At 35.9% G+C, this 10,560-nt stretch overlaps 1 long non-coding RNA gene and 1 pseudogene across 1 annotated transcript; one reads left to right on the top strand and one right to left on the bottom strand.

Annotated features, from left to right (window-relative positions):
* Window positions 1-2,137: 2,137 nt before the first annotated feature.
* On the bottom strand, window positions 2,138-5,673 carry LOC132300803 (probable amidase At4g34880; annotated as a pseudogene).
* A 1,543-nt stretch (window positions 5,674-7,216) lies between these two features.
* LOC132300802 (uncharacterized) lies at window positions 7,217-8,357 on the top strand. The gene is made up of 2 exons (XR_009480574.1): window positions 7,217-7,671; window positions 8,058-8,357. It is a non-coding gene; the product is annotated as an uncharacterized LOC132300802 (long non-coding RNA).
* Window positions 8,358-10,560: the final 2,203 nt, after the last annotated feature.

Here is a 10,560-nt window from a genome sequence, read left to right as displayed (position 1 = left end):
GGAGATGTACAATTTAATTGAGATGTATGTTAATTTCTTGTGATGTAAATTAAATGCATGCTACTTAGAATTGATATTTTTGCTCAAGTAAATGCAAAGGATGTGTATATGATTTATATCATATTTATTTGGATTGTTAGATGTAAATAACATTTATATTGTCCCTGGATTGGAAACTTTTATTTGATTATGGTATAGATTAATGCACCATTATGGGATGGGGGCATATTAGGAACGGATTAACTTACGAGTTAAGTCCTACCTATTTTTAATAAGGGAACGGATTAACCATAGTGTTAAGTCCTACTTATTCGTGTCAGGTCAACGGAATAGTTGGATGACATAGTATTGAAATAATAATTGGATAGTTTATTTTTGATGGTTGGATAGGACGGATTTTAAATATATAATTATACACCATGATATGAGCTTGAATATCAGGATTAGTGGTTAGGGTGCGTATATTGCCAGGGAGGTGTAGCTAGATATAGCGTAGTTGTGTACCCTGGTAGGTCTAGGTACTCATGCCCACTATATGTGCGTTTTGCATGTTGCCTACTATTTAGGTTGAGACAACTCTATAGTCTAGTGAGGTTCCTTTAGTGTGTGTATATATCTATATATGGACTATTTAGTTATTGTTGAATTAATTAGGATGTGTACGTGTATAGGGTCTCTGTTTGGGATGTAGTAGATTAGAACTTGTATGTGGGCCTGACCCACCATTATTTTTTAGGTATTCGTCAGTTCCAGTCTTAGAGATTGTTCGTGCCGAGCAGAGACATCCATTCATTCTTCCGACTCTACGTAGGACTCTTCTTCATTAGTAACTTATTATTTTTTTCGATTCAGTTATGTCAGTTAGGATATTATTAGGGGTCCACAGTATGGATTCCCGAGTTGTAGTTTAATTAATTACTAGTATCAGAAGATTGGAGGATTTTATTATGGGATTTTAATCATTATTTATTTGAGGATTTTTAAATAAGAATTTATTATTTAGTTTTCCTTTTGAGCTTATCTGTTTATTTTTAATTCATCTTGTATTCCAATGCTTGTTTAAATATTAATTGTTTGATATCCCTTGTATTATGTGCTCGGACTTGATCACCCGTGACTCTAGAATCGAGGAGTATCACGTACACCACCACATCATCCAAAGGAGGATCAGTTTGTTCATAGCAATCCGATATTGCGAATACCGACCACAATAAGACATACCTATTATCAACGAGTAAAATCAAGCACTAAATCAAGATCTAAATCTAGATCTAGAATTCCAAACCACCTACCGACACCAAGAACAACGTATCCCAAAAGAGTGATACAACTCACCGACAAAGGAGGAAGACAATGAAAAAGAGATACTGACCTGACTAAAGTGAAGGAAAGAACACACTACCTACCTACCAACAATTTAAATCTGTTATGAAAAGAGAGATCGAGCTCCTATGAAAAGAAGACCAACAGAAAAAGGTGAAGAAATTAAGATGAAAGAGGAAAGATTAAAAAAAAAAAAAAAAAGAAAAAAAAAAAGAAGTCTCGAACGAGGTCAAGAACCTCTACACAGAGAGGAACGACCTAACTGTAAAGGATCTAAGTTCCCTATTTTGATGCCTCCCCTGTCATTTCAATGTGAACAAAGAATAAGGAAACAATTGTTATTAAAAAGCTGTCTGTCTTTGATTCAAAAATAACTTTACAAATGAAACTACCTCTCACCATAGCCTAGTCATCATCTATTCATCTTTTATTTTAATGTCTTTTATATTTGCCATTTATTCATTAAGTCATGTAAGTTTAGGATAAACCTATTTAGCACATTGCTCAAATAGACAATAAATTTATACTTTCAATGGTTTGTTATCCACAAAATTACTCAAATACCCTTGAGTTTAAATATTAGGATCAACACCACACTCACTAAGAAATCTAGTGGCATAGAAATCCCCTAAAAGGATCCAAGGGATGGAATTAATAGAATTAGAAGAAGAGGTAATATCTTGCCATAGATTTTTCCAATCCGCCGCATAGTGAATGAATTGGTCAATTTATCTAGGGCATGTCAATAATCTTCATTAACCAATACACTTAACTAAATTCAGAACAGTGCTGACTTCTAAAGACCACCATATCGTTTAAAAAAACAACACAACGAAAAATTATGTTCCATTGCTACAAAAGTAATACCAAATGGAATAACACATTGCTACATTGACTAAATTCAGAACAGTGCTGAGCAATTAACACATTGCTACATTGACTTGCAAGTTGCAATTTGCCAGTACAAGTTCTAATACTGCAATATAAGATTAACTTAAAGCTTCAAGGTTTAAAAGAGGGAGGCTTCCTGATCTTCGTAGCCTGTTCGAAGCCATAAGCAATCTCAATAAGTTTAGGCTCTGAACCTTTTAATCCTCCAAAAGTAATACCAAATGGAATCCCCTCGTCGTCGTACCCAGCCGGAACATTAATACCCGGGAATTGGCCTTTTGCGAGAACTCTACAAAGAAAGTAATACGGTGACACCAGTGCATCTAACTTATTTTCTTTCATCAGCTTTATGAACCCTACTTTGGATCCTCTTGTTAAGTTTAATAATGCGTTCTTGTCTAGAATGCCAATCCCATTTGTTTTCTCAGCTTCCAAAAATAAGTCTTGGCCATATTCACTGGTCTTTTCCTGCAATACACATTTGTAAGCAAATTCAGAAAAAATAAATAAATAAATATATAATGACTTCTAAAGATCACCATATCCACTTTCTATTATCATATATAACGTTTCTATGGAAAAATAAAGGGCCTGTTTGTTGAGTTTTCTGAGAACTGGAAATTGAAGAACTGTACAAAAATATGTTTGGTTGAGAGTTTTCATAATTGTTTTTAGAAAACTGGTCCAAACAAACCCAAATTGGCCTTGAGCAAATGTCAGATTGGCGTATTTTGAAATCATACCAAAGCTGCTTGTTTATCGATGAGTGAGGATCAAACTAATAAAAGCTCAAATCCAAAATAGAACGGCGAAACTTTAGTTTGCGTTTAGTGTAGTATAGCTAATGCGGCAAAGTGATTGTATAGGATTGGTAAAATTTGTAAACAATCTGGAAAGCGTAAATAATAGACCTAATATCTACTAATCAGTTTATTGTGAAATCGGGCTAATTCATTCTTTTCATAGTCTAAAATTAAGTAATAATGATTATGTGAATTGTTACTTACCAAATGTGAGTGTTTATTGTTGAAGGCTATTGCATCTGCCAAGGATCGCACCGGAGAAGTGACTAGCTGCTTGAGATAAGCATTTAGAGCCAACTTGAACTCAGCCTCCATCACATTGTATTCGTCAGTTAGTAGGCCATTTACCATGGCATCCAAGTTGGGTATTTTCAGATGGTCTACCAAAATTGCACCTCCTTGCCTTATTTTGCACAGGAATAACAATAAATATGGCGTTAGTGTAACCAAGGCAAATCAAGGGCCAGTGTTAGACGAGCCTGCCCTTTAGTGCTTATTCATTCAATAAAATCAAACTCGTCTGCTGGCCACTTTGGACTCTCAGATGGTTTGCCAACTCCAAAGGCATCACTCAAACCAGCAACCCAAGAGGAGTACCGAGTACCCCCAAAGGCCTTACCAGCTGAGCTAGCCAAATATTTTTGACATCAACTTAAAGAGGTTCTTTCAAAAAAAACTTAAGAAGGCTTTTTACCTCAATGTGTTCAAATGGTGTTCAAAAACTCGAAAACTGTCGGAGTTGTCAGGGAAACCGAAGTAGAGGTCATCTGTTATCCCCAATCTCTTTCCCTTGAGCCCATCAGCCTTGAGAAATTGCAGATAACCACCTTTTGGAATATACTTTGAAGCTTTTCTTGTTTCCACAGCATCATGTGGATCAAAACCTACAATGGCGTCAAGAACATAAACAGCATCTGATACTGTCCTGCAGATTGGGCTGTCTTGTCCGACATGTTATAAACGTGATCAATTAGTAAACCATTATCATCTCAGATCAAGTTAAGCCAGCCAGTGCAAAGTTGCATCACTTACCCGACAGTGTCCTGTCTAGGTGAGATTGGGACGACACCGGATCGGCTCGTAAGGCCTACTGTGGGTTTGATCCCAACCACCGAATTATTACTTGATGGACATAGGATGGATCCATCTGTTTCTGAGCCTAGTGTTACTGCAGCCATGTTTGCAGCTACTGATATTGCTGATCCACTGCTTGATCCACATGGACCCGAAGAAGCTACGTATGGGTTCTGCATCAAATTAACAAGGATTATATCACAATTTAATAGTTGAATCCCAGCTAAAGGATCTTCAGAAACTAAATTCTAAAAATTTGGCCAAATTGTGTACCAAGATTTTTAGCTCTTATCCGAGTGATAGTGCTGGATTTGTAATTCATAAGAATGTGCCATAATACTTCATATTTTCATAAAAGGACAGGTACCAATCTCTATATTAAATTGCTGAAAGCAATGTGACAAAAAGCAACTAGTACTTCATTTTGTAAAATGTGCATAAACATTTAATCCTTAATTTCGTCATATGACACACATGAAATTGGGTGTGAAGTACTATTCCATTTCCTGTGAGACTTTTTCCACATATTTAAGATATTCTTTTTCTTTTTTCTTGTTATTGCTATGTCATAATGAATAATGAACGGAAAAAAAAACTTAGTGAAACAACCACACAATCAGGTTATAACGAGGAAAAGAGTGCCTGAAATTCCACAATTTTAACATTTCTAATGCCAAAATGGTGAAGAAATATATCTTTGATGGCCTATACTCCATTCGCTCCCTCATTTCAATTCAAAAATATATGTTGAAAGTAAAAAAAGGTCAAATTTTCTGTGTGTGTGTGTGACTGTGTGTGTCACAAAACCGTAATGAGCTAAATATATAATCGAGGACCCTTTGGACTAGCAACATTATTCCATTCTGGAACCAGTTTAGAAACAAATTGGTTACTTACCACACCTTGGCCACTTCTGGCATTCCATCCATTGGGTAAAGAGGATGACCGGAAAGCAGACCACTCGGTCGAGCTCGCTTTTCCCAATATTATTGCACCAGATTTCTTCAACTTCACTACCACACCTGCATCACGAGGCACAACAGATCCAAGAAGCGCAAATGATCCAGCTGTGGTGTTAAGCCTATCCCTGGTGGCAATATTATCCTTGACCAAAATGGGGATACCATGCAACCAAGACAATGGTCTGGGGACCTTAGCCTTCCGCTCTTGGTCTGCCTTATCTGCCAAGTAGAGCGCGTCCGGGTTCACCTCTATGACCCCTCTAAGAACAGGGTTGAGTCTATGAATCTCTCCGAGGTAGAATTCAACAAGTTGCCTTGAAGTGAGTCTGTTTTGCTTGAAAGCAATCTGGATATCGTGCACGGTAGCTTCTCTGATTGAGAATCAAATTCCTTCAACTTCAATGCTGAATCCAAATAAGGCCATTCCCAGAAGAAAATGCACGATGTGGAAGGCCATAATGAAAGAATTGAAAGAGAGAAACAAGCACAATCTTTGAAGACACAATGTCATCAATGGTTCACTAGGAAAATGTGAAGCTCATGTTGCTGAGAATGTTCTTTCAAGTATATGCTTCCTCTTTGAAAGGAAAAGAAAACATTCCTCTTTGAAAGGATAAGAAAACATTGACCCACCACAACTTTTTCCTTGTTGCATTCCATATTAGACAACCCCACCAAACAAAAACTGCTGAAAATATGGACATCAACACGTGTTTTCACTCTTCCAAAATGCACTGTTGATTAAGTGGAGAAAAAATAAACATAAATATCTATTTGAAGCTGCTGCCACAAGGATGACGTAAGCAGTTGAGATTGTGATATTAGAACAGCAAAATTGTTAACATTTGTTCACTCAACCTATATTATCCAGCTCTCTCGAGCTGTGATATCCAGCCAATTTTCCAAAAATGCATCTAGAAAATTCTTTTAGAAACACTCGGTTCATCATTTCGATAAACTGCAGATTTTTCCTACGTACTTGTATACATATAGATAAGAAAATTGGGGGGAGCCAACTATAGTGTTATGCCCCTATTACTTGACATGGCCTAAAGCAACAAAATGTAGCGAGGCGCAGAGCAATGACTCATTACCACAACCATATTTTGCTGCAAATTAAACTCCCAAGGCTTCAACAAAGTACACAGAGATTCAACATTGAAATGGAGGATTCCTAATATTGGTAGCTTGCTCGATTCTATTTGCAATTTATTTTTTAAAAAAGTTTGGCTCAGAACCATTTAGTCCTCCAAAATAGAAGCCAATTGGCACCCTCAAACTACCATATGCAGCCTGGGACACTAATTCAGTAACACCTAAATTACCAACTGTCATGTGAATTCAGATTGTCCCATAACCAGAAAAATATGCAGTATGTCATAGATGGCCACAATGAAAGAATCAAGAGATAGATGTTTGCTCTATGTAAGATTCTAAGTCATCAATTATTTCCTCTTACAAAAGATAAGCTTCTTTCAGGATATGAAAGAACAGAGCACTGACTTACCAGTTACCCTAACTTTTCCATTGTTGCTTTTGAACATTAGCCAAACAAAAAAGAGCATCCAAGAAGGGGTGGAGACCACATGTCCTTCACATTTGCAAATGACCTGTAATTTCAATGGGAAAAAAATATATATATTTAAAAAAAAGAAGCAAGAAATCAATTGTTATGAAGCTGATGAAGTAAGGGTGTAAGAATCCTGGAGGATGTAATATTTGGAATAACAGCATTGATAACATAACCTCACTCAGGCTATAATATCTAGCCTATTTTATGAAAATTCCAACCACAGAACTTTTCTTACACCCAAAAAATCACAGGTAAAGCACCATAAAGAATTTGAAACTATATCGTGATGTAGTCAATTGACTCTTCGATCTAAGACAGACAAAAAGCAAATTCGTTTTGGGGCTTCTCACAAATTTATCACTAATCAAGATAAAAATCACAAGTTAAATACAAATGCTATGTTTGGCGGCACCGAATAAGAGTCTTGGATTTGATATTGGAGAAAATTTTGTGCAAATTTTGAATTAAATATCCTCCAATCACAAAATCCAAATTCAATACTCCCAAACATAAACATAAGTCCCTTTTACAAAGAGTAAAAAATTTAAGAATTGCAAGGCATAATCATCATAATTCTTATCTTTGTTTCATATATGAATCATCTTCTTCCATTCTTTACTATTATAAGCCATATTTCTCTTATATTTATTTTTTTAATTAGGGAACCAAAACAATTTGCAGAAATACATCCTAAAATAAATTACAATATTGATGTCAATCATTGCTTATACTCAAAGGGCTTCACAATAAATCTTCTAACATACAAGTATATTCAAGAAACCCTTTGTAGCATCAAAACAACAATCAATGTAGGATAGATACTACACAAAAGGTTTAGGGTAAATTACAGCATGGCTTCGGCCAAAATGGTGGAAGACGAGGTGATTGATGTCGTCTCCATAGTAAGGAAAGTCTTAGACGGTGGCGGAAGGATAATCGTGTGCCCGACAGAGGTGGCGCGTGAAGGAGTAGCGCGTCAGCATAACGATTTGGCACCTATCGTTGCCATTCATTACTGCAAGCACTGGTCCAAGCCAAGTTTTAGGTAATGATGGTAAACGGATCATCTCCGGTGCGTTTTTTTTTTCTTTTTTGTTTTTCTCTGACGATCTCCAAGTTTAGCCCCTTAGTAAGTGTATTGGCAGGGTGAGTGTGTATACTCTTTTCTCTCTCTAGAAACCTCCGCCGACCCCTCTTTCAGCCGCGCCTCCCACTTTGTCTTCTCTCTTTTCTCCTTGCTCCCTTCCATGGGGAGGTAACGTTTCCTACCTCTCACAGGCTAAATAAGATCTGTTTTGGTTTGGCTTATTTCTGTCTAGATTGGGTGATCTGTATTTCTTTTTCTAGCTTAGATTTTAGATCTATGTTTTTTTATTGTCCCTAATTAGATCTCAGATTTATGTCAATTTTTGTGTTTTCCAACTTGTGCAGGGTTTGAATGGTTTTTCTACCAATGGAAAGGGCTCGTAAATGGAGCTTTGGAGCTGTTGCCTTTCTAATGGTCTAACTTTTATGTTACTCCCTTTAATACTCATGTGGTGGCTTGGCTATGTTATTCTTCTCAGCAAATTTGAAACCTGGCCTTCTTTTTTCTTCAGGTTTTATTTGCCATTTCATGGCTTGCCTTTATTACATCTGTAGTGTCATTTATGGATGTGTTGTGTAGATACCGTATAGCTGTTCTCTTATTACCATGATTAAAAATAAGAGGAATGCTAGTGATTGTCCTTTCACGGTCACTCTTCTTATTAACTATTTTAATTTTCATTAATTACTCTTTCTCTATTCTCAAGGAATGTGGAAAATATAACCTACTTTAAAACAAAACACACGACAAAACTATTTAAACTTTTAAAGACAAAACTACCCTTTAAATCATTTTTCATTACTTTTCTTGTATCTCCTCACTCAATCCACATACGTGTAGTATATATGTATTTCTTACTACCTTTATTTCTTTTCTTTTTATTTCAATTGTCGCCACTAATTATTTTTTTCCTTCCTTTTTTTTCTTTATTTCCCTCTTTTTTTTTTCTAAATTATTGCCATTAGCCTTTTTTTCCGTCCTTCCTTTCATTTTTTTTTTCTTATTATTATTATTTTTTTTTCTAAATTGCTCTGGTTTAATAACAAATTTGGTGAACATTCCTCTGTTCTTATTTGTTCAGGTTTAAAATTTAATAACAATTTGGTTTAATAATTTTTTTTCTAAATTTGGTGAACATTCCCCTGTCTTATTTGTTCGGGTTTAAAAAAAATAAAAATAAAAAATAAAAAAATGAAAGGAAGGATCAAAAAAAGGCTAATGGCAACAATTTAGAAAAAAAAAAAAAAGGAAGGAAAAAAATAACTAGTGGCCACAATTGAAATAAAAGGAAAGAAATAAAGGCAGTAAAAAAAAATATATATATATATATATACTAAACGTATATGGATTAAGGGAGGAGATACAAAAAGGTAATGAGAAGGGATTCAAAGGGTAGTTTTGTCTTTAAAAGGTGAGTTTTGTTTTAAAGTAGGTTATATTTTTCACATTTCTTGAGCATAGAGAAAGTGTAATTAATGAGAGTTAAAGTAACCAATGAGAAGAGCAACTTGAGCGATTGTCCTTAACATTCCTCTAAAAATAAAATAAGATAAAATAAAAAGATCTCCAAGTTTTCTGGATGGCACTTTATGGGGAAAAAACAAAACAAAAAAAGTCTGGAAATAAATTATTTTGGGATTTGGATTTGAAAAAAAAAAAAAAAAAAAAGATTCAATTTGAAATTAAATTTCATGTGTGTTTAAAATAAGCTACAATTTAATTATAAAGAAAATATTTATTTTATCATTTAATCTTTATTAATATTTATTGCAATATTATGTTTTATTAAAAAAAAAAATTAAGCGAAAATTGGGTAAGTTGCAAATTTATAAGTTAACTAATTTACAAATTCCATCAAGTTTTCCTCAAATTTTATGAGATCTAGGGACTTACTCAAAAACAGAAACGGCACATACAACAAGTTCTTGAATGGTTACCGTAGCATTGTAAAATTTGATGAGTCGAATAATGTAGCGGAAGCTAGAAAAAAGAATACAATCTCACAAGAAAATTATATACTCAATTCTTCATTTAAAAATAGGTTGAATGATTTTATAAGGATTTACAACCGACCACTTACTAAAGGGTTAAGTGCACTTAACTCCCCTCTGATATGCTTACAGGGCATATTGACCTCCTCATGTGCACAAAGCTCCCTTCAATTTTACAAAGGGTCGTGGTATATGAGCCTATGATTTTGGCCGATTAGCATGGCAAAATACACATAACAGTACAGGTAAGTAAATTTATTTTTTTTATTTTTTTTATTTTTTTCAGTAAAGTGGATTCCCTCTTGTTCCTCTTTTTCTCTTTCCTCTCTCTTTTATCGTTAAGGAATCCTTGCATACAGCCGTCACTGGCATTAATCACTCGGCCGGCTAAACACATCAGCCGTTTCACACGCGACAGCTTGCCGTCGCCATCTCTCCACCATCCGAGCTCTCTGCCATGGCTCCATCACAGATCGCCACTACAGGTCAGATCAACCTTAGCTGAGCCCGAGTTCATCCTCGCTGAACTCACCATAGAGAAGCTCACAGCCGAGCTTCTCCTTGCTCGCCGGCAGCCATCATCTGAGGCCATAAGCTCACGGCCAAGTCATCCACGACCAAGCACTCCACCAGCCAAGTTCTCCACATCCAAGCCTATCTTCATCCTTGCCATCCATCTCACCATCATCCCGCCCTTCGCCGGAATAACGACTTTTCCAGTTTCTGTTGTGGCCGCCATTAGGCCATTCCTCCATCGTCGCCAGTGGGGCTTTCTTTTGCTCATGATCATTCCAGCCCTGTTGCCGACCGTTTGCTCATTGCCATCACCATATCACCGAGGTTGTCGTCTTCTAAG

This window comes from Cornus florida, unplaced genomic scaffold (assembly GCF_030987335.1).
Source record: "Cornus florida cultivar Cherokee Brave unplaced genomic scaffold, ASM3098733v1 CherokeeBrave_3.0.0_Hap2_Chr03, whole genome shotgun sequence".
Lineage (NCBI taxonomy): Eukaryota > Viridiplantae > Streptophyta > Magnoliopsida > Cornales > Cornaceae > Cornus > Cornus florida.
Note: the sequence above shows the minus strand (reverse complement) of the source record. Positions and strands in the feature narration are given on the sequence as shown.